Here is a 22,067-nt window from a genome sequence, read left to right as displayed (position 1 = left end):
TGAGTGGACCAGTCCGACGAAGGTCGCCTGAGAAGGTGACCAGAGTTTTGCTCCGGTGGTGAGCTGGCAAGGTCCAGAGCCACATGATCTATTCAAATTGTTTTAATCATGAGCGTTGGTTTTGATTATGACTTGTGTGACGCGCTTACTCAACTCCATCATGGAACGCGCGCTTGTGGCCACTTGATCTGCCACCTCAATTAATGAGGGAGATCAAGTGGTCCACGTTTTTTTATGATTTTTCAAATTTCATTTTATTTATGTTATTTTCATTAATTCATATTAATTTTAATATTGATCCAAAAAATATGAGAGTTTCACCAAAAAAATTTAAATAAAATTCTCTTTCATTTTCTGAATTAAAATTATTTTATGGATCATTATTAATATTTTTCATAATTTAATTGATTTTGTGAATATTTTTAATTGTTTAAAAATACTTTTAAATTTTCAAAAATTATGAAAAATTTTCTCCAAGGTCCTTTGACCTATGATAAATCTCATGGCCATTTCTTTGATGTTTTGATGAGGTTTTAGGAAATTGACCAACCATTATTTAATTTAATGCATATTTTAATTGTTTTTAATTGATTAAATGCCAGATAAATCATGTAGAGCTATTTTAATTGACTTGTGTTGTTGGGCCTTGGTCAAGGTTGATTTGACTTTGTTAGATTAAGATCATTGGATTTAGGGGATTGATGGAATGTACATTCCATCTCCCAAAATGAATGAATGGTCTTAATTTGGTAAAAGTCCTCCTTTGACCAATTTGTGTTGAATCCATTCCCCCTCCCTCTTCATCTCATTCCCCTTCTTTATTCATTCATGTCATGGACCTATGATATATCTATATCCTAAGGCTAGTTGATTGCAAAATCAACATGAGTATGGATGAGATTAGGTCCATCACTTTGCATATTCTTTTTGTGTGTGGTATGTTTCATGAGCATAATTCATCATACTATGTCTCTAACATGCATTAACACCAAAATTCTATTGCCCGACCTCAAATAATTGTGACTTTTACATAAGTTCAATTACGATTGCTTAACATAGCGCTAAATTTGTGACACACAAGGCATAACATTCTAGTTAGTGAGATTGTAAGTCTCCCATCTTTCATGGTATTGTGTGGAAACTTGGCCTTTTTTTCTTCCTTTGGAAGATCTCTTGGTTCAAGGATCCATGCTTGTGATAAGTGGGTTGAGTGTTCTCCAAAGAATAACTTAAACAAAAACCAAACACAAGCAATACTAACTTCTAATCAACTAACAACTAACATTTAATTTCAAGCCATTTATCTTTATGCACTTTAATTTTAAGCTTTATCCATTTGCCATTATTCATACCATTCAATTTATTTATTTTAATGCCATTTTCACTTTGCCCACTTGGGCCTTATTTTGTGATATATTGTGTTTTGTATATAATTGTTTGTTTGTTTGGTCTTTTGACCTTAATGTACATAATAAGAACAAAAACTCTACAAAAAACATTTTGTGTAGACTGTTTGTTTGATTTGAGACCATTGGACTTAGAATTAGGCAACACTCCCTATGCAAAGGACTTGGCCAATGCTAACTTTCATGAAACCAAGTGCTTGTGAAGTAAACATCCATCTGATACATTATTGAAGATCCATTTGAGTTCATCTACTACATGATCATATTGAAGCTGTTATTTTGAACCTGTGTCTTATGTCATCTTTCAATTCATCTGGTACATGGGAAATATTGTAGAAGATCCTGAAGTTGCTAAGCTTGGATGTGACTATCTTTATTTGATGCCTTGCTCTTCATCTTGTTATTTGTGTATTGATATTGCTTGATTCTAAAGTCCAAGGGAAATTTGGGTTTCTATATGACATTCTTGTTTATTGGATTACAGTCAATTGGTCAGATCTTTTTTAACTCTCAACTTTTAAACTTGTGCTTAGGATTAGTCTCTTCATCTTTTCCCCACTTCTTTAACTTCAAAATCTCTCTCTCCTCTTAAAATATTCTTTGCTTGTTTTTTCTAAACTTTGAGCATATTGCAAATTAGAAACTTTGACCTTATGTCATTGCATTTTCAAACTCTTTTTCTTAAACAAACTTGTAAATGGACTTAACTATACTTGACTTAAAATTTCAAAAGCCAAAAAGAACTAACGTCCATTCAAACCATTTTAGGCCTTTTGTGCCTTTGTTAAACTTAAATTTTTGTTAAAAGCAATGCACTCATTTTGAAATTGATACCACGAACCACCAGGTTTTGATCCCTCATTTTATGTTGTTACATAGGCACAAGTCCGAAGGTCTTGTCAAACACAATAATATAATTAATGAATTCTTTTATCATCCCCCCATTCTAGTTATTGCAAACATCATTTGTATAAAAACACATATGCACACAAGAAATGGCTCCCTAGGAGTACCTAGGACACTTTGGGTTTTAACACCTTCCCTCTGTGTAACCAACCCCCTTACCTATAATATCTGACATTTTATTAGTTTTGATTTGAAAACTTCTTATCGTTTGGGTTTTGTTCATACTTTTCCCTTTTCCCTTGGAAACAATAAAAGTGCGGTGGTGACTCTGGTTTTATTGACGTTTAACTTATCCATAGTTTGATGGTCATGAATTTACCGCTATATGTAAGAAGAAGCAAGAGTGAATTGCTTATACTATGCCTCTATGTTGATGACCTGTTGATAACAGGTAGTTGCAAGAAGGAGATCGAAGACTTCAAAGGTGATCTCAACAAGGAATTCGAAATGCAGATCTGGGTGACATTTCATCTTTCCTTGGCATCGAATTCTACAAGAGTGGCAGAGGTTTGATGATGCATCAAAAAAAGGTATGCAAGCTAAATACTTAAGAGATTTGAGATGCAAGATTGCAACCCAACTTCGACTCCAACTGAGCATAGATTACAACTATCGAAATATTTAGATGAAGATGATGTCGATCCAACCCAATACAAAAGACTTATTGGGTCACTTTGATACCTTTGCCACACAAGGCCTGACTTAGCATACAATGTAGGTATGGTGAGTAGATTCATGCAGATGCCAAAGATATCACATCTAGCAGCGGCGAAGAGGATACTAAGGTATCTAAAGGAACTCTCTACTATGGAATTTTGTTTCCCGCAGCTTATGAAGGAAAAGAATGCAAATTATTGGTATACACCGACTCAAGTTGGTGTAGTGATGTGAGGATCGAAAATCTATAGCAGGCTATGTGTTTATGCTAGGTGGTGCACCAATTGCTTAGAGTTTGAGAAAGGAGTCAATAGTGGCATTATCGTCATACGAAGCAGAATACATAGATGCTTCTCTTTATGCATGTTAAGCAATGTGGATGGTGAATCTTTTTTGAAGAGATAATAGCGAAGATTCATGGAGCAATTACCATCAAGATCGACATCATGTCAGTTATCAATCTGGCGAAGAATCCAATAACACATGGTTGAAGCAGACACATCGAGATGAGGTTCCATTATCTTCGAGATCATGTAGAAGATGTGAAGATGAATGTGGAACACTGCAAAACTGAGAATTAGATTGCAGACATCATGACGAAAGAAGTGCATGTCGAAGTGTTTAGAAGACTAAGAGCTATGATGAATGTAGATAGCTTAGACACAATGAATTAGATGGTGTGTTGAATTGTAATTCTTTATGTTGAAGCAGGTTGCTTGATAGAACAAAGAAGTGTCGAACCACCTAGTATGTTGAGTTGTGTTAGTGTCGAAGTGTTGAAGCATGTTGCTTCACACAAGATTGATTGAGATTCTTCATAGGTTGTGGTGGACTTCCAACAATACCAACCAACTTCTTTCATCTACAAATTTATTAAGTCAATTTCAATTAATTTTTAATAAAGACAAATTATTGAATAAAAAATGAGGATATAAAATCAAATTCATCAAAAAGTTATCAAAAGGCGATAGTTAGACATGTCCAACCTATTTTTCAAAACATATTCAAAAACACAAATTAGAAGTGAATCCAACAAGTGTCATCATCAACAAAAATTAATATTGATTAATTTATTTGCACATACATTTTTCTTTTTAAAAATATAAGATATCTTGAATTTAAAATTATAAAGTATTATTCAATTTAATTAAAAGATACTAAAGAACGATAGCACGAAAAGTCAATAATAACTCAATTTCAAGTAAAGAATTCTCCAATTCTTAACGTTAGCACCTTCAATTAATTTAAATTATTACTAAATTAATTTAACTATTACTTAAGCAAACAATTAAATTGATGAATTAATGTAGTATACCAGTTACAATTCCTTTTTGTATAATATGATGCGTTGTTACGAAAAATAATAGAAAAATGTGTTTATATTTGAGATAAAGGTATTCTTGTGAAAAAAGAGAGAATAAAATAGGATTGTGCGACTTCCATGCCTTTGGATCAATCTAATCCATCAAATGAATATGGTGATACACATCAAGCCATGTGTGCAACTTTATTATTTTAAACACTTTTTTAAAACAACGTTTTAGGTGATTTGACAAATTTTCCAGCTTTTTGATTCTTATTTGTAAGTTAGTTTGTTTGGTGATTTGTGGTTGTTAGCACTAGTTTGTAAATCACTTTAAGACTCTTCTGTATCCTTAATTGATTGATTTTAGTGGAGTTATTTCTTTAGTCTGTATGACTCATGGTTTTTACTTTCATATTGAGGGGTTTTTCTCGTTAAAAATATTGGTGTTCTTTTGTGTCTTTAATTGTTCGATTTGATGTCTTATATTTGTTGTTGATCCTTAGGGTTGCTACAAGTTTGAGGAATTTTATATCTGACGCGTATTGGTTGTTATTGTGTCTTAATTACCCATCAATTTTTGAATACTTGAGTAGGTTGCGTGATTTAAGGGTAAACTAGAATAGTCTTTAGTATGATTTTTCTTACTCTATCTCTTTAAATTCATTTTTTATATATTTTTAACTGTTATCTCTCATTTCAGTTTGTTATTATCTATTCATATCTGCTTCTAATATGAATTGTTTTAAACCAATAGTTTTTATGAAAAAGTTTTTAAAATTCAAGTATCACAATTTACCTATCTCTTGTTTTTGAAATCGTTTGTTCAACACTATTGTCTTTCAAACTACATTATGAGGTTGTTAGCACTAGTTTATGAATCACTTTAAGACTCTCTTTTATCCTTAATTGATTATAGCGGAGTTATTTCTTTGGTTTGCACGACTCGTGGTTTTTACTCTCATATTGAGGGGGGTTTCTCGTTAAAAATATCGGTGTTCTTTTGTGTCTTTATTTGTTCAATTTTCCAATTTATGTTTGTTGTTGATACTCAAGGTTCATACAAGTATGATGAATTTTATATCCGCTACATATTGGTCTGTTATTGTGTTTTAATTACCCATCAATTCTTAAAATACTGGAGTATGTTGCGTGACTTAAGGCTAAACTAGAATCGCCTCTAGTGTGGTCTTTCTTACTCTATCTCTTTAAATTCATATTTTATTATCTTTTTTGTTGCTATCTATATCTCAGGTTCTTATTATCTATTCATATCTGCTTCTAATATGAATTGTTTTAAACCAATAGATTTTATGAAAAAGTTTTTAAAATTCAAATATCACAATTTATCTCTCTCTTGTTTTTAAGATCGTTTGTTTAACACCAATTGTCATACCCCGATTTTGGTCCTGAATTTTTTAATTTTTATTTGGCACTTGGCCTGAAATTCATTTGCATACATTCATTCCCAAATCCATTTTTTTTAATAGACATTGGTCCTCATCTAGCTTCTTGATCATGGTGTTTTTGAGTATAAAATGGATTTTAATTATTTGATTTTTTAATTTTCAATTTGATTTTAATTTCGAATTAAGTTTAATTCCAAATTTCAATTTATTTTAATTGTTATTTTTACTCTAATTGATTTTAATTTTCCAATGAATGTTAGAATTGATATCAAAGTAATTTTAGCAAATTATGAATTAATTTGATTTTAATTTGGTTTTTACTGATTTGTTATTATTATTTAAATTGATATTTAAATTAGTTTTGGATTATTTCTAAAAAATCCATTTTATAACCATAGTTCATCCCAAATCAAGATAGCCATACAATCAAAACTCCATCAAGAATCTAAATTCCAGCACTCCATTAATTCATTCCAAAAAAAAGAGAGTTCAAATTCTCATTCAAACAATTACTTGTATGGCGCCGAGCCACCGACTTCTTCCTATGTTGAAGGATCTGAGGGGAAGAATGGACTGGTTATCAATACAAAAACATGTTCCGAAAAATGATACAAGTGTGACTCTCCATTCAAAAAATTACTATACTTTTGTGGAGAGTAGGAAAGACATAAATGACAAAAATGATACAAGTGTTGTTAACAACATTGCTAATTCTCAGGGGGCAATACAACCTCCGTTCTCGAACATTGGTTCTAATGCCTCTATCAGGTCTGTTTTAAGGAAGATTACTGAAAGCACGCCGGATGCATCTCAATCTAACCAAGCTGCGACTCCTAGAGATATTGAGGATTTTGGCAGGTTTTTGAGACCAAACACACCATAATTTCTCTACACCGGATCAAGCTCATGTGTAGTGGATTCTTCATCAGCATTATGACCATGAGTAACTACTGTGATGTACATCTGTGGAAGCACCGACTCCCCGGTGATTCGGTTGCCATGATACTGATTAGAATTGCTGCTACCTCTCGATTGTTGTATTGGCTTCGATGACCGCAGGTCCTCTAGCCGTGCCTCGTGAGCCGTTAGATGCTGCTACCGTTGCCGAGGCAATTATCGTCATAACCTTATGATGTTGCATAGCATGTCATCCAACTTGCAGTGGCAAAATGCTGCAGCATTAACAGGATTATTGGATAAACCTCACAGCATGACGAACATGTGTAACCAAGGAAAAAAGACAAACCACTGTAACCTACCTCATGTTAATATCATATAAATCCCTCAACATTTCCCAGCCAATGAAGAATTCCGCTAGCAGCATGAACAATCAGAACAGAACTGTATCTGAGACGCAACATATTGATGAGATTATTTGTTACTGAAGCACGACACATGACTGAGGTAGTGATATCGGAAACACATGGCAATGATGAAATGGTCATGTCTGAAGCACATCCCAGCAGTGAAGTCGTATTGTCGGATTCATAGCTGAACAACGAGGGAACCCATTAGTCGGTCCAACTCTTTGAAGGATAACCAGAAGAAACCTGAAAAAAGGCCAATACACCTGTTAACCACAAGAAACTGCTTCTTTGAATCAAAATGCAGAAAAATTGAAACACCAACCTTGGGGGATAACCGCGAGGAGAAGGGCTGGTGCTTCAAGAGGGACTGATGTGGGCCGCGGAGATTCTCGTGCTCCAAGGTACAAACTGTTGAAAAGGTATCCGTTGTGCTTTGTGATGATATCTTTCAGGGATTCATATTCAACTCACCATCACAAATATCAAACAGTATCAAGTAGAAGACACCGAACCTCTGCCAAATCTGCAGCCAATGCTAATGAAGTATTTTATGAAATTGCCAAGAGATTACCAAGGGCTCAGCCAGCTCAAAATCCAGCAGGGATGGTTCTTGTTGATAGACCCGCCGAAGGATCTAGTGCTGCATCATGTTGTTCACAAGTGATTCTGCTGTACTTACCCGCCTCACTTAAATTTCTATTGTTTTCAGTGGTTTGTATGTACTACACAGTATTTTGTTATCACTGTTATATGGAGAGCTCCAACTGTGTATGATGGATGCAATTCGCCACACAGAACTTGTTGATTAAATATATATCCCTTGGAATGCATATTTTGAGTCCCTTGAAAGGAAAAAGGTGTCAATGCTGGATTTCACTCAACAGATTAGAATTGCAATCAATGAAGCTATGAATGAACTCACCAAGTTACCCAACCATAACCTGCAAAAAAAAAAGTCACTTCTTGTTACTGCAATTGATTGTGAACCTCTATACGTAATCCGCTTGCTACAGTCGAAATTACGAATTGGATACGCCGAGCAATGTTACTCCCTACATCTCAAAGCCATGCCAATTCTACATTTCCTCTAGCCGCCGCAGCCCGAGATTCAAACTGCATTATTTCTGCTACAATACCGCTACCTGAAACAGAATTGGAAACAGACCATGAGTATAAACCTAAGAAAAGCTTCTTGAATCTTAAAAAGGCAAACAAATTCTGAACCGTTGAAAAGATGTTGTGTTCTTATCTTGAGCCTACCAAACCAGTAGAAACTTAGGAAGGATTACAAACCAGTAAGAACTTAAGAAATTACGAACCGGTAGAAACTTATCTCATATTGGAAGGTTTGATTTATTCGGTTCTTGGACTGAAACCAACAGCAAACCCAATTGTCGACCTCTCTGGTGTCTTTGGAACTAATGTAATTGCTCTCGGTCACGATCTTTCTTACGACACAATAGCGGGCGAATTAACTAAGTTTAATGCTGGTTTGAACTTCTTCAAAGATGATTTGTTTGCTTCATCGGTTCTGAATGAGAAAGTAACAAAAGCAATTGGCAAGTGTTAAAATCCAGAAATTTCCCAATTTGGGATTAAGACAAAAGCGAGAAGGAAAAGCATATGCTCAGTTTACCCGTTCCAATTCCAGGCATCAAAGAGAGCAATCAATTCTGAGCATCAAAAAGCGATTCTGGAAACTTTCTCCTTTCAAACCTTTGAGCATCAATCTGAAACCCTAATCAGAGGAGATAAATAGGAAGCAAAGCGAAATCAGCAGGGGACGGGAAGTTAAGAGAAGAAAAACGGCGAAGAGGCTTCAAAGACAAAAAACCCTAAATCTCAGAAATCAAAGTAAAAGGCCAATATTGGAAGAGAGGAGATAGATTCAAGCTCACCTGATTCGTTATCGTCGCCGAAGGTGAGGTTCCCGCTTGACTTTTCTCTTTAAAAACCATGGGTTTGCACTCTCTCTGGTGAATGAGGTTGAGCGATGGGTAAACGTTGTAAGCGATGAGGGCGAGAGAGAGACGTTGTGAGCGATGCGGACGAGAGTGAGACGTTGAGAGACGTGGAGAGCGAGTCTGAAGCGATGAGGGCGAGAGAGAGACGTTGTAAGCAACGAGGACGATGAAGTCTGTTCCTTTTCTTCTTTTTTTTTTTTTTTTTTAATTTTTTTTCTCTAATTTATTTTAAATAGAACAAGTCTTTTTTTTTAAAACTATTAAAATGCATTTAAATTTCCTAGGCTATTAGTTAATAATTCGTTTTTATATTTCCAATTTGTACCCTATTGGAAACCCAATTTAATTAGGTTAGTCCAACAATTTCTGTTTTTCTTAGTTTTGTTTTTATTTTTTAATTCTTTATTTATTTATCTTAGTTTATATATTTAAGTTAGCATTAAAATATAAATTAGTTAGTAAGTGGTCTGGTGGAGGGGAGTGGTTTTTAGATCTTTAGTGTAGTGGGTTCGATACTCCTAGGTGTAGTTTTTCTTTCTTTTATTATATTTAGGCTTTATTATTCATATTTCTTTTATTTATTTATTGTTGTTTAATAATATGATTTGTTTTTTTAATTACATCATGCATTCGAAACCATTTTTTTAACTTATAAAAATCATATTTTCTCGATTTAATATCGAGCCCCTTTTTCACACCCTTGTAAGTCGATTGCTTTTTCAAGCATCGCCGTCAACCTCACATAGCTTACTCTTGGGCTTTCTTACAATGAGCCGGTTCTCTTGCACTTACACTCATGCATTGCATCATTTGTTGTTTGGGCCCGATTTAATTATTTCATGATTTTTTAATCCCCATTTAACAAGATGTACCCCACTCCCCCGATGTGTAATAATCTTGTACTATTTCATTTCTTTATTTGTTTGACTATTTAGTTAGGTACTAACACAAGAATAAAATCCACAATTTCAAAAATACAAAAATATGACTCGATCCAACGTCGAGTATTTTTCCAATAAACAAATCAACTCATTCCTCCCTTCTATTCCATTTTCTTTCAAATTTCATCAAATGCTTGATTCAACGTCAAGCCATTTTCATAATAAAAACTCAAAAAATATTAATCCCTATCTAAACCCTTTTCAATAAGATTGAAATGGAACGTGGTGTATACCACGCACTCCTGAGACTAGGATTCGAGATGTATATCTCGCCAATCCTAGCTCTCGCCATCATCCAAATTTATCCACTTTGTCTTCTCAAACACTCATTCAAATTTCTCAAACGTCCATCAATACTTGATCTAGGTCAAGTCATTTTCACAACAAAACTCAAAGCACCTAATTCTTACTTAAACACTTTTTCAATAAAGGTGGAAATGGAACATGGTGTATACCATGCACTCCTGAGGTTAAGATTCGAGACGTATGCCTCGCCAATCATAACTCTCGCCATCGTCTAAAATTGTCAATGTGGTTTCGTCAAACCTTTTTCTCAATCAAATCTAAGATACTTAAATCTTATTTAAGACTCTTTCAATAAAGGTGGAAATGGAACATGGTGTATACCATGCACTCCTGAGGTTAAGATTCGAGACGTATGCCTCGCCAATCTTAACTCTCGCCATCGTCTAAAATTGTCAATGCGGTTTCTTCAAACCCTTTCTCAATCAAATTCCAAAATACCTAATCCCTATCTTAACCTCTTTTAATAAAGATGGAAATGGAACATGGTGTATACCATGCACTCCTGAGGCTAGGATTCGAGATGTATATCTCGCTCATCCAAGTCCTCGCCATCACTCAAAATACCTCCAACCAATCAAACTTTTTTCTCGCCGCCGTGCGACTAATCAAAGAACCTTTTTCATAAATGAAAGATATATTGTCTTAAGTGATACAAAACAATGTTTCGGCCACGATTGTTGAGTAGAGATAAATGACGCTTTTCCGAATGTAGATTTATAAATCCGTTCGATGTGTGGTATGCGTTCACTCCTCATCTGTTTTGGGTAAAACAATGTTCTCGTCGATTAATACAATATAGCTTTCGCTAAAATCGACCAACAAACAAACATTTTTCTACCCAGAACTACGTAAGCCTTGATTTCTCTTTTGAGATACGTAGGAGCAGGATTTTTAAATCTTGTCAGGCCCACTAATAAAAAACTTAGGTTTAGTCCTTCGTTAAAAAAAATCCAAAAACATTTCTTCTCTCTTTTATTCATTCTTTTCCACCTAATAAACTGAAAAGCCTAACATTTCAAACTAACATTAACGCACACAACTGACCTAATGGTTCCCGTTGAGTACAACGGACGTGAGGGGTGCTAATACCTTCCCCTTGCGTAATCGACTCCCGAACCCTGATATTGGTTGCGATGACCATATCTTATCCTTTCTTTTGTCTTGGGTTTTATCGATATTTCCCCTTTCCTTTTTAGGAATAAATAAAGTTCGGTGGCGACTCTGTTCAGTCCATCATTGCGAGCGTGCTATCGCGTTTCGCTTTGAAGTCGTATCCCCATTTTTTTCGAGGTGCGACAGATGGCCACTCTGCTGGGGACAACACCCAATCCCTAAGCGAGTCAAGCCTAGTTAGGACGTTTGTGTGCCTTTGCTTGTTTAATTGTATGGCTTTTCCTTATTTATTGCTTTCTATTGTCTTTATTATTATATTGATATATTTGTTGTATATTGGTTCCAATGTGTTGGGTATTGATATTTGATTGCAAACCATGTGGGAAAGACTCTACACCCGAGTCTAGAGTGAAAAAACATAAGATAGGACGATGGTTGAGTAGTACGGACTCCCGAGGTGAATACTTCGTAAGGGTCGGTACGAGAACCTCACTTAGAGTAGATCCTTTTGCAAATGTTGTCGCCCGAGGCGTATGCCTCGTAAGCGCCGATGTTTCAAAGGGGTCCATGACTCTAAGGACCTTTTAGAACATTAAACCTTTGGCCAACTAGAAATGATGGTTACGTAGTATGGATTCCCGAGGTGAATACTTCGTAAGGATCGATACGAGAACCTCGCTCAGAATAGATTCCGTAGATGGAGTTGATGACCGGAAAGTATTTTCCGTAAGCGTCAAACAGTCTTTTGAATCCATGACTCTGAGTATCCTGTCTAGAACCCAGTCGATGGTTGCGTAGTACGGACTCGCGAGGTGTATACTTCGTAAGAGTCGGTACGAGAACCTCACCCAGAATAGATTCCCTCGATGGAGTTGACGACCGGGAAGTATTTCCCGTAAGCGTCAAACATTCTTGTGAATCAATGACTCTGGGGATCCTTTGTAACAAAACCTTAGATCTTACCCGGTGGGAACCTATTCTTGGAAAACAATCAGATTCATCAGTACCTCATACTTTTGAACCCGTGTATGAAAAAACAAATGTGCATGGCTTGGATTGCATTCATTCGCATTCCATTGCATTTGCATCTCATCATAACGCATGTCATTTTCCAGACAAAATACCAAAAAAACTCATCCATCCTTTGTCCGTGATCAGCAAAGTGATTCCTAACACGCGTTTAGAACAGAGAACCATGTCTCAGGAGATGATGGACGAGCTAAGGAAAAGCCAAGAAGCACTGAATGAGGAACTTAATCTTTTGAAGATCCAAATGAGATGGGTCTTGGAAACCCTGCAAGTCTTGTTGGGAAAAGAGGGTCACCCAATATACACTGCTGCAACAAAGAGAGCTACTACGCCACATCCATCTGGTGTTACCCCAAGTCAAGGGAAATGTTATGTGGCAACTCCTTATTTACCAGTATATGGACCTCCCTCAAGGCGTCATCATCAACATCCTCTGGCTATTGCTCCTCAAAGTCACCAAAACCAGGTTCAAAACAAAAATCAGAATCAGAACAAGAGGAACAAGGATCACAATGACTCGATTCCGGTGCCATATAGCAAGCTCTACCCGCAACTGATCCAAAATGCTTTGGTGACCCCTCGAGCTCTCACACCTGTGTCACCAGACCTGCCATGGTACAATCCAAATGCAACATGTGAATTCCATAAAGGAGCATTGGGACATGACCTAGATTCTTGCTGTGCGCTAAAAGCCTTGGTACGAGGACTGATTAACAAAAAGAGCTTAGTCTTTGAAGAAGATCACCCGAAGATCAAGTGCGAATACCATACTGGAACAATGGGGCACCCCATCGAGGAATGCAAGAGTTTTAAGCTCAAACTGCGAGGATTGATTGACATAGGGTCACTAACACTCAAGGAGGAAGGCTCAAGTACATATACCTTGATTTCTGGGCCAGGTAATGAGAAAGGGAAAGGACCCTTGAAACCCCTCAAGGTTTTGTACCACAAGGAAGATGTTAGGGATGTGGCTAATGAGCTATCCTTGTTTCCTGGTAAGAGCATTGAGATACCGTCTTGGATTTCCAATGTCACGACCCATACCAATGAAAGAAAAGGAGAAGTGAGTAGTGGATCCAAGAGGGTTGCGTTCGACGATGAGATTGAAAGAAAAGAATTTGAAGATCATCATGTCAAAAAGCTGGTTGATCCCAATCTTCAAGTTTGAAGAAATCAATTCCCTAAAGCTGGCAATCATTTGGTTGTTTCAACACTTCTTTTGTAGTTTCTTTGCATGTTGGTTGTTATTTGCTTTTAAACATTGTTGTTTTATTTGAATTGGTAAGGTTAATGAAATGTTTATGCATCTTTTGAATTGATCCATTCGTATTCACTCGTTTTTCATTTATGTTAAAAAACAAAAATTCTCCTCTCATTCACTTTTGTTTATCAAACTGTTGTGTTAACAAAGATTGGAGGGAGGATGATGAAAATAAAACACCTGAAATTGTTGTGGTATGCTTTTGAGTAAAACCCTGTCTATGATATAAGGCATTGTTTCAAATCCCCAAACACTGAAGTTATAAGGAGTTAATCCCTAGTCAACCACTTTGAGCCAAGAAGTTGGTGTTTATTTCGGATCTAAAACCCTTAATCTTAACCTGGGACAGGGTAGTTATGTTCAGATAATTTGATCATGCAGTCGATCTTTCAAAAATCGTCCATATATATACATCCTCCAGTTAGGTTCAACCACATGTTATCCTTCGCGCACATGTTGAAGTGTCGAAGAAGCTAAGAAAAGCTAAAATTAGTGTTGGTTGATCCTTATCCACCAATAATGTGGCAGTCAACACCTTTAAAAAATAAAAAAAGGGCCCGCTAAGTCAAATACCACAAAATGACTTAGGCAAAAGTTAGGGCATCCCGATGGACCGAAAGCTTCAAAGAAGCGGTCCAGGCAAAATCAGGGATAAAGAAAATCAATCAAAGGAGGTCATTAAATCCTCAACAAAAACAAAATAAGATGACTGCCATTTCAAGAAAATTCGTCTTGAATCCTCATCACACCTTCGTACCCTCTTGGAAGTCGAATACGTGTATCGAATTAGCTGAACGTAGGATCTGGAGATCATCAAGAAGAAGGGGTGGGTAAAAAAAATTTTGAGCCTTATATCCTTTCGTTTAAAAAACCGTGAACCAGACCACGTTATAACCCTTAAAAGACCTAATTGAGACAGAGTTTATTTTGAAAGCATACTATAACCAGGTTGTGTTAACTTGACTCCAAACGATTTTTGTTAATCATTTGATGGCACCAACTTGCATACTGTGAATGACTCGATAACCACTGTGTTCTTATCAACGACTCGTTCACTGTATTTCACCCGTTCATATCAATAAATTTTGATTTCAAATTTTTGCATAAGCATTGAATTAAAATTACCATTTTTGAATGAACAATCTTATTTGCAAGTCAACACTCAGCATCTAAGAAATTCAATACACAGTTGAGGAACTAGATGGAGTGAAAGAAGTCTAGTCAAGGGCAAATCACTTTGAGCATCAGTTAATTCGAGCTAATCACTCTAAGGGTCCTCAAGGCAAGAGTAATATGCTTCAAGACTTAGACCGGGGCAAGTCACCTCAGAGCTCAGTAAGTCCAATCACTCCAAGGTTCAGTTAGCCAAGAGTAATTTGCTTCAAGACTTAGACTGGGGCAAACCACCTCAGAGCTCGGTAAGTCCAGCTATCCAAAGGACAATCAATCAAGAGTCTACCATTCCAGCATTTGGTTAGTCAAGTTCGGACCATTGCAAGTTTCAAGCACTTGGGGCAAGCCCTCTCGAGGTAGTCTCATGGAAAGTTGTTTCCAAACTCACTTTCAAGGTGAACATCTCCAAAGACCCAACAAACAGGGGGCAAGATGAGCTACAGAGGGGCAGAACCTCTTTCTTCGTGCTTTCAAACTGCTCAAACAAATTCTGCCATACGTCAACAACTATTGAGTTTAAGACGAGTGCCCAAAAACTATGCTAGCACGACTCATTAATCCTCCAAAAGGATCCCATTGGCTAAGCTGTGACTATCAAACTGGATAGAATCCTCCTTTGACAACATCTATCATAAAATATTCAGTTGAGTTCTCAGTGTTGAGGAATCATTAGCTTCCATAAAAAGCCTTTACAAACTCCCAGTCTGCCCAGTGTCAGCATTCTCATAATCATGATCATTCATATATCACGCATAAAAGGAAATTCAAATCATGCATAGCCGAAAGGTATTTCGTGCTCATTTTGCATTGACCCAGGTCTTGTTGTCGATCCTATGTCCTTGGACCTCTAATTCCAGTTTGTCTTTGGTATCCTTAAACCAACATCCGGTTTTCCCGGTCATTTTCAAGTCCAATTGTTGTTGGCAAAATCCGTTAAAAGTTGGTTGTAGTCCATTTGCTTACGGTCAAAGTCCAATTGTTGCTATTCCGGGGTCCGGTCATACTTGAACCTGCTCTGAAGATTCTTTGTTCAATCCTATTCAGGTCATGTATGAACCTGTTGTTGAACCTTTTTATTCCGGTGTCAGGTCATACTTGAACCTGCTCTGAAGATTTTTCTTTCTCTGTTCAATCCTATTCAGGTCATGTATGAGCCTGTTGTTGAGCTTTTATTCCGGGGTCCGGTCATACTTGAACCTACTCTGAAGATTCTTTGTTCAATCCTATTCAGGTCATGTATGAACCTGTTATTGAACCTTTTTATTCCGGTGTCAGGTCATACTTGAACCTGCTCTGAAGATTTTTCTTTCTCTGTTCAATCCTATTCAGGTCATGTATGAACCTGTTGTTGAGCTTTTATTCCGGGGTCCGGTCATACTTGAACCTGCTCTGAAGATTCTTTGTTCAATCCTATTCAGGTCATGTATGAACCTGTTGTTGAACCTTTTTATTCCGGTGTCAGGTCATACTTGAACCTGCTCTGAAGATTTTTCTTTCTCTGTTCAATCCTATTCAGGTCATGTATGAACCTGTTGTTGAGCTTTTATTCCGGGGTCCGGTCATACTTGAACCTGCTCTGAAGATTCTTTGTTCAATCCTATTCAGGTCATGTATGAACCTGTTGTTGAACCTTTTTATTCCGGGGTCCGGTCATACTTGAACCTGCTCTGAAGAGTTTTTCCAATTTTTGTTCAATACTATTCAGGTCATGTATGAACCTGTTGTTGAACCTTTTTATTCCGGGGTCCGGTCATACTTGAACCTGCTCTGAAGATTCTTTGTTCAATACCATTCAGGTCATGTATGAACCTGTCGTTGAACCCTTATTCCGGTGTCAGGTCATACTTGAACCTGCTCTGAAGATTTTTCTCTGTTTGTTCAATACCATTCAGGTCATGTATGAACCTGTTGTTGAACCCTTATTCCGGTGTCAGGTCATACATGAACCTGTTCTGAAGAGTTTTTCTCCATGATTATTCCCCAGCGTTGTCAGGTCATATATGAACCTGTTGTAGCATCTTTTCCTTTATTCGGGTTAGTAAGTCATATGTGAACTTACTACCGAAACCTCTTGTATCCCAAGTATCGATTAATCAAATCTCATTTTGATTACTCCCTAGTGTGTGCCTGATTCTCCAGCAGGACTGTCTCCCCAGCAAGTTGTTCCTTACCATTTGTCTGTCTTCCTGTGGACCATCAGCATTCCCCACAGTTTGGTCTGTCTAGTAGCGTCTCCTGTTAAGGATCCACCATATCCCTAGCAGATAAAAAAAATTTACAAAAAAAAAAAAAAAAGAAAAAAAGAATCATGCATCCACGCATATCATATCACGCATATCATATCATGTCATATCATGTCATATCATATCATATCATGTCATATCATATCATATCATATCATGTCATATCATATCATAGCATATCATATCATATCACACCATGTCATAGGGATTCAGGATCAAAATCCGGGTCTTTTTAGTATTTAACCATCTCCCACTATGATCATATGAAGAACGTCCTGCTTCATATTCTCTAGTTGAAGACGCTTAAATAGGGGCAACTGTCATACCCCGATTTTGGTCCTGAATTTTTTAATTTTTATTTGGCACTTGGCCTGAAATTCATTTGCATACATTCATTCCCAAATCCATTTTTTTTAATAGACATTGGTCCTCATCTAGCTTCTTGATCATGGTGTTTTTGAGTATAAAATGGATTTTAATTATTTGACTTTTTAATTTTCAATTTGATTTTAATTTCGAATTAAGTTTAATTCCAAATTTCAATTTAATTTTAATTGTTATTTTTACTCTAATTGATTTTAATTTTCCAATGAATGTTAGAATTGATATCAAAATAATTTTAGCAAATTATGAATTAATTTGATTTTAATTTGGTTTTTACTGATTTGTTATTATTATTTAAATTGATATTTAAATTAGTTTTGGATTATTTCTAAAAAATCCATTTTATAACCATAGTTCATCCCAAATCAAGATAGCCATACAATCAAAACTCCATCAAGAATCTAAATTCCAGCACTCCATTAATTCATTCCAAAAAAAAGAGAGTTCAAATTCTCATTCAAACAATTACTTGTATGGCGCCGAGCCACCGACTTCTTCCTATGCTGAAGGATCGGAGGGGAAGAATGGACTGGTTATCAATACAAAAACATGTTCCGAAAAATGATACAAGTGTGACTCTCCATTCAAAAAATTACTATACTTTTGTGGAGAGTAGGAAAGACATAAATGACAAAAATGATACAAGTGTTGTTAACAACATTGCTAATTCTCAGGGGGCAATACAACCTCCGTTCTCGAACATTGGTTCTAATGCCTCTATCAGGTCTGTTTTAAGGAAGATTACTGAAAGCACGCCGGATGCATCTCAATCTAACCAAGCTGCGACTCCTAGAGATATTGAGGATTTTGGCAGGTTTTTGAGACCAAACACTTTCTTGCACCATAATTTCTCTACACCGGATCAAGCTCATGTGTAGTGGATTCTTCATCAGCATTATGACCATGAGTAACTACTGTGATGTACATCTATGGAAGCACCGACTCCCCGGTGATTCGGTTGCCATGATACTGATTAGAATTGCTGCTACCTCTCGATTGTTGTATTGGCTTCGATGACCGCAGGTCCTCTAGCCGTGCCTCGTGAGCCGTTAGATGCTGCTACCGTTGCCGAGGCAATTATCGTCATAACCTTATGATGTTGCATAGCATGTCATCCAACTTGCAGTGGCAAAATGCTGCAGCATTAACAGGATTATCGGATAAACCTCACAGCATGACGAACATGTGTAACCAAGGAAAAAAGACAAACCACTGTAACCTACCTCATGTTAATATCATATAAATCCCTCAACATTTCCCAGCCAATGAAGAATTCCGCTAGCAGCACGAACAATCAGAACAGAACTGTATCTGAGACGCAACATATTGATGAGATTATTTGTTACTAAAGCACGACACATGACTGAGGTAGTGATATCGGAAACACATGGCAATGATGAAATGGTCATGTCTGAAGCACATCCCAGCAGTGAAGTCGTATTGTCGGATTCATAGCTGAACAACGAGGGAACCCATTAGTCGGTCCAACTCTTTGAAGGATAACCAGAAGAAACCTGAAAAAAGGCCAATACACCTGTTAACCACAAGAAACTGCTTCTTTGAATCAAAATGCAGAAAAATTGAAACACCAACCTTGGGGGATAACCACGAGGAGAAGGGCTGGTGCTTCAAGAGGGACTGATGTGGGCCGCGGAGATTCTCGTGCTCCAAGGTACAAACTGTTGAAAAGGTATCCGTTGTGCTTTGTGATGATATCTTTCAGGGATTCATATTCAACTCACCATCACAAATATCAAACAGTATCAAGTAGAAGACACCGAACCTCTGCCAAATCTGCAGCCAATGCTAATGAAGTATTTTATGAAATTGCCAAGAGATTACCAAGGGCTCAGCCAGCTCAAAATCCAGCAGGGATGGTTCTTGTTGATAGACCCGCCGAAGGATCTAGTGCTGCATCATGTTGTTCACAAGTGATTCTGCTGTACTTACCCGCCTCACTTAAATTTCTATTGTTTTCAGTGGTTTGTATGTACTACACAGTATTTTGTTATCACTGTTATATGGAGAGCTCCAACTGTGTATGATGGATGCAATTCGCCACACAGAACTTGTTGATTAAATATATATCCCTTGGAATGCATATTTTGAGTCCCTTGAAAGGAAAAAGGTGTCAATGCTGGATTTCACTCAACAGATTAGAATTGCAATCAATGAAGCTATGAATGAACTCACCAAGTTACCCAACCATAACCTGCAAAAAAAAAGTCACTTCTTGTTACTGCAATTGATTGTGAACCTCTATACGTAATCCGCTTGCTACAGTCGAAATTACGAATTGGATACGCCGAGCAATGTTACTCCCTACATCTCAAAGCCATGCCAATTCTACATTTCCTCTAGCCGTCGCAGCCCGAGATTCAAACAGAGCATTATTTCTGCTACAATACCGCTACCTGAAACAGAATTGGAAACAGACCATGAGTATAAACCTAAGAAAAGCTTCTTGAATCTTAAAAAGGCAAACAAATTCTGAACCGTTGAAAAGATGTTGTGTTCTTATCTTGAGCCTACCAAACCAGTAGAAACTTAGGAAGGATTACAAACCAGTAAGAACTTAAGAAATTACGAACCGGTAAAAACTTATCTCATATTGGAAGGTTTGATTTATTCGGTTCTTGGACTGAAACCAACAGCAAACCCAATTGTCGACCTCTCTGGTGTCTTTGGAACTAATGTAATTGCTCTCGGTCACGATCTTTCTTACGACACAATAGCGGGCGAATTAACTAAGTTTAATGCTGGTTTGAACTTCTTCAAAGATGATTTGTTTGCTTCATCGGTTCTGAATGAGAAAGTAACAAAAGCAATTGGCAAGTGTTAAAATCCAGAAATTTCCCAATTTGGGATTAAGACAAAAGCGAGAAGGAAAAGCATATGCTCAGTTTACCCGTTCCAATTCCAGGCATCAAAGAGAGCAATCAATTCTGAGCATCAAAAAGCGATTCTGGAAACTTTCTCCTTTCAAACCTTTGAGCATCAATCTGAAACCCTAATCAGAGGAGATAAATAGGAAGCAAAGCGAAATCAGCAGGGGACGGGAAGTTAAGAGAAGAAAAACGGCGAAGAGGCTTCAAAGACAAAAAACCCTAAATCCCAGAAATCAAAGTAAAAGGCCAATATTGGAAGAGAGGAGATAGATTCAAGCTCACCTGATTCGTTATCGTCGCCGAAGGTGAGGTTCCCGCTTGACTTTTCTCTTTAAAAACCATGGGTTTGCACTCTCTCTGGTGAATGAGGTTGAGCGATGGGTAAACGTTGTAAGCGATGAGGGCGAGAGAGAGACGTTGTGAGCGATGCGGACGAGAGTGAGACGTTGAGAGACGTGGAGAGCGAGTCTGAAGCGATGAGGGCGAGAGAGAGACGTTGTAAGCAACGAGGACGATGAAGTCTGTTCCTTTTCTTCTTTTTTTTTTTATAATTTTTTTTCTCTAATTTATTTTAAATAGAACAAGTCTTTTTTTTTAAAACTATTAAAATGCATTTAAATTTCCTAGGCTATTAGTTAATAATTCGTTTTTATATTTCCAATTTGTACCCTATTGGAAACCCAATTTAATTAGGTTAGTCCAACAATTTCTGTTTTTCTTAGTTTTGTTTTTATTTTTTAATTCTTTATTTATTTATCTTAGTTTATACATTTAAGTTAGCATTAAAATATAAATTAGTTAGTAAGTGGTCTGGTGGAGGGGAGTGGTTTTTAGATCTTTAGTGTAGTGGGTTTGATACTCCTAGGTGTAGTTTTTCTTTCTTTTATTATATTTAGGCTTTATTATTCATATTTCTTTTTTTTATTTATTGTTGTTTAATAATATGATTTGTTTTTTTAATTACATCATGCATTCGAAACCATTTTTTTAACTTATAAAAATCATATTTTCTCGATTTAATATCGAGCCCCTTTTTCACACCCTTGTAAGTCGATTGCTTTTTCAAGCATCGCCGTCAACCTCACATAGCTTACTCTTGGGCTTTCTTACAATGAGCCGGTTCTCTTGCACTTACACTCATGCATTGCATTATTTGTTGTTTGGCCCCGATTTAATTATTTCATGATTTTTTAATCCCCATTTAACAAGATGTACCCCACTCCCCCGATGTGTAATAATCTTGTACTATTTCATTTCTTTATTTGTTTGACTATTTAGTTAGGTACTAACACAAGAATAAAATCCACAATTTCAAAAATACAAAAATATGACTCGATCCAACGTCGAGTATTTTTCCAATAAACAAATCAACTCATTCCTCCCTTCTATTCCATTTTCTTTCAAATTTCATCAAATGCTTGATTCAACGTCAAGCCATTTTCATAATAAAAACTCAAAAAATATTAATCCCTATCTAAACCCTTTTCAATAAGATTGAAATGGAACGTGGTGTATACCACGCACTCCTGAGACTAGGATTCGAGATGTATATCTCGCCAATCCTAGCTCTCGCCATCATCCAAATTTATCCACTTTGTCTTCTCAAACACTCATTCAAATTTCTCAAACGTCCATCAATACTTGATCTAGGTCAGGTCATTTTCACAACAAAACTCAAAGCACCTAATTCTTACTTAAACACTTTTTCAATAAAGGTGGAAATGGAACATGGTGTATACCATGCACTCCTGAGGTTAAGATTCGAGACGTATGCCTC

General features: G+C 36.7%; 1 long non-coding RNA gene across 9 annotated transcripts; it reads right to left on the bottom strand.

The window, feature by feature from the left end:
* Positions 1-6,559: 6,559 nt before the first annotated feature.
* LOC127106906 (uncharacterized) lies at positions 6,560-20,825 on the bottom strand. Of its 9 annotated transcripts, none has more exons than XR_007795540.1 (7): positions 8,887-9,150; positions 8,625-8,726; positions 8,045-8,519; positions 7,911-7,929; positions 7,311-7,830; positions 6,941-7,231; positions 6,560-6,853 (listed from the first exon to the last, which is right to left on the bottom strand). It is a non-coding gene; the product is annotated as an uncharacterized LOC127106906 (long non-coding RNA). The 9 variants fall into 9 exon arrangements; XR_007795537.1 differs by having other exon boundaries at positions 7,911-8,130; positions 8,308-8,519; XR_007795536.1 differs by lacking the exons at positions 7,911-7,929; positions 8,045-8,519; positions 8,625-8,726; positions 8,887-9,150 and adding exons at positions 19,596-20,205; positions 20,311-20,412; positions 20,573-20,825.
* Positions 20,826-22,067: the final 1,242 nt, after the last annotated feature.

The sequence above is a fragment of the Lathyrus oleraceus genome, chromosome 7 (assembly GCF_024323335.1).
Source record: "Lathyrus oleraceus cultivar Zhongwan6 chromosome 7, CAAS_Psat_ZW6_1.0, whole genome shotgun sequence".
Taxonomy (NCBI): Eukaryota; Viridiplantae; Streptophyta; class Magnoliopsida; order Fabales; family Fabaceae; genus Lathyrus; species Lathyrus oleraceus.
Note: the sequence above shows the minus strand (reverse complement) of the source record. Positions and strands in the feature narration are given on the sequence as shown.